This window comes from Aplysia californica, unplaced genomic scaffold (assembly GCF_000002075.1).
Source record: "Aplysia californica isolate F4 #8 unplaced genomic scaffold, AplCal3.0 scaffold00213, whole genome shotgun sequence".
Taxonomy (NCBI): Eukaryota; Metazoa; Mollusca; class Gastropoda; order Aplysiida; family Aplysiidae; genus Aplysia; species Aplysia californica.
Window position 1 is genome coordinate 319042 of NW_004797483.1, and position 3240 is coordinate 322281.

General features: G+C 41.0%; 1 protein-coding gene across 1 annotated transcript in view; it reads right to left on the reverse strand.

The window, feature by feature from the left end:
- Positions 1–3240, reverse strand: part of LOC101850419 (vicilin-like seed storage protein At2g18540) — a gene marked incomplete at its 3' end in the record, with an annotated part of 55964 nt that extends 52724 nt beyond the window's left edge. The window contains 1 exon segment of the mRNA XM_013083136.2: positions 3135–3240.

A 3240-nucleotide genomic window follows, 5' to 3' on the forward strand; every position in this document is an offset into this window, starting at 1 on the left:
CCCGTCTCTCTCTCTCTATCCTCATCTTCTTTTTTTTCTCACTTTCTCTTTGTTTGCTACCCTTTCTCTCCGAGAAGCCAGAGACTGCTACTTAGGTATATATATTATTATCAGGAAGCCCTCTACCAAGTACCCTGTAAAATTTGTTTTCGCTGCCAGAGTCCAGTCAGGCATAGCAAGAGGAGGGCTTGGAACAACAATCTAAACTCTGCCGCTCCCCTGTTTTAACCTCCCTTAATTTCCTCCTTTCCCCCTCTTTCAACATGGATTTTTTTCAGACTGCATTTCAAAGCCCTTTCTTTCCTGCCTTGTGTAGGTTTAACGTTTGTCTGTCTTACTTGAACGCCTCTTTATAACAGTATGATGAGAATGCCTGTTTCAAATTTATCCATAAACCAGCCCCCCCCCCCCCCAGTTTCTTTTATAAAAATAGTATCTTATGCTTACCAGTTTCTTTTATAAAAATAGCATCTTATGCTTACTTAGACAACGCTTCCAAGCAGATGGTATTGTTTTACTCGGAGCAAGTGTTAGACAGAGTTAAAGACTTGGCTGAACTAGTACCCTGTAAAATGGGTTTTCGCAACCAGGCGTGTGGGCTGTGCGTGCCAACTTCCCTGAACTGAAATTATGGGAAAACAGTTACGGCTGTGCACTCTCTGGTGAGGTTCTTTCTTTGTTATTCTTATCCGGTTTTCATCTCAGCTGTGCATAAACGTGCTCTTCTTTACGTAACTTTCACAATATTGTGTGTGTGTGTGTGTGTGTATGTGTGTGTTTGTGTGCGTGTGCATTCATGTGTGTGAGTGTGTGTGTGTATGTGGTTGTGTGTGTGCGTGTGTGTGTGTGTGTGTGTGCGTGTGCGTGAGTGTGTGTGTGTGTGTGTGTGGTTGTGTGTGTGTGTGTGTAGGGGTGTATGTGCTGGCCTATATGTAAATATATAGGCTGCCAGTCAATCGGGTTTGTGAACAGGAGAGAACATGAAGGAACAACGGTAGATAGAGGGTCGAAATGAAACTGATAATTCTATATACACACCACGCATATACAAACACATAAAAGCAAGTGTGTGTATTCACTCTCAACAGCTCAACCCCTCCCCTGCTTCTCTCTCTCTCTCTCTTCTCTCTCTTCTCTCTTTCTCGGACACACACAATCACACATCCAAATACCGAAAAAAATACCCCAAAACGAAACACGCACACACACACACACACTCACTCTAGACTACCTCTTCTATCTTTCTCGCACACACACCCACAATGTCACACATTACAGATACACACACATAAACACAATCCCTCCCCCCCCCCGTCCCACCCAAATTGCTCGGAGGGATACCGTGTTGCTCAGGTTCCAGACAACCAGAAAGCCTATACTTATACACAAGAGGTGCTCCTGACTCTGTGCCAACTGAGTCAGACCGGAATGCGGAAGGAAGGACAAGGAAACGTCTCTCTGACTGATGCAAGGGGAGTGTGAGAGGAACTCCTTCTTGTTCTCGGAATTGTTACTTTATTTGTTGGGAGTAATTTGGATACAAATCAAATTTACACGGGGTGGGGTGGGGGGTGGGGTGGGGTGGAGAAGAAGTGGAAGGAGAAGAAAGAGGATAGATAATGATGATGATATTGAGAAGAAAAAGAAGAAGAAGAAGAAGAAGAAGAAGAAGAAGAAGAAGAAGAAGAAGAAGAAGAGGAAAGTAAGAAGAAAAGAAAAGAGGAAAGTAAGAACAAAAGAACATTACGACGACTTCGAAAATGATTCTCGTCTTCATTGCTTCAGTGTGGTTTCCCTACCAATCAACAAGCATGTCAACATACAGTTAAGTCGATCTCAAAATGTTCTGTTAGAATCCCTGACAAATGATTCCCCAAACTCATACTCGTGTACAAAAATAGGCAGCTCTTACAGAAACATAAAGTCTTTCCGATTATTAATATTGAATCAACATGCATCAGTTACTCTCTCCAAGCAATCAATCAATAATATCTCCGACATTAACATAATATGAAACCAAATTATATCGAAAGATATCATTTCGGTTAATTCTTTTTACTCCCCATTACTTTTTATGAAAAGAGAAGCTATATAACTGGTCACTGAAATTTGGTTGTTCTGATGACAGAGGGTTATGAACTGGACAGGTGTGTTGTTTGTTTTTGGAAATGCTTATTTTTAATAAAAGGTACACACGCACCGAGAAGATCCACTGTGTTCGTGTGTGTGTATGTGTGTGTGTGTGTGTGTGTGTGTGTGTGTGTGTGTGTGTGTATGTGTATTTGTGTGTGTGCATATGTGTGCGTGCGTATGTACAAGCGTGCGTGCGTGCCTGCTTAAGTACGTATATGTATTCGCGAGAACGTATTTCTTTAGATCTAAGCAATAACGAGAACCATTCTATTAGAATCTATTTCTGTTCAGAACAGATCTTGATATTTCTCCCTCCGACATAAAAACACGAATGTTTACGGCGCTGTGCGCTCTCGTAAATTCCCTGGCTATTTTCTTGAGCTACTGACATTTCATACTGCTCGACTGCACTTTGTACATATAGTGAAGCAATCAGACATTAGACAATAATAATATAACTAAGGTTATTCTGCTTCGTTTAGTTTTTAGTTTAGTAGGCGTTTCATGGCATTTGAAATACAAATCGGTCATAAGTGCCGTGGATTAAAGATGTTATATTAGAGTAGCAAACACAAGAAAGAAGGAGAGATGAGGACTACAGATGCTCAACGTGAGAGAAGGAGCAAAGGACACCAGAGCACCTGCCAAACACCAACAATAATGTCTGCAACGTGTTTCATAAATAGAAGAAGATACTAATAGTCTGTTAAAATAAATGACTAAAGCCTAACTTGTGACTGAGTCTCTTGACTAGCCACTCTGAGAACGTGGAAGAAAAACAAGGTGCAGTTGTTGTGAAACTTTAAATAACAATCTTTTATCATGTTTACTTGAGTATGTTCTTTGCTTTTCTTTCACAACACCTTCTAGCAAACAGCAAAAGCTTTCATTTCTTATATCATAATTTTAAAAAATTGACTTGTAGTAACGGCATCATTTTACAGGGTATGTAATAATGTGTAGATCTAGTATGTAGTAGGAAGATTTAGTGTTCTACTCACCCCAAAATACCGGCTATACCGAAGGGTCCTGGGCAAGAGAGAATGGAGGGAAGAGTGAGGTGTGGAGCTGAACGTCACTGCACGTGCATGGAGAGCCAGTGTTGGG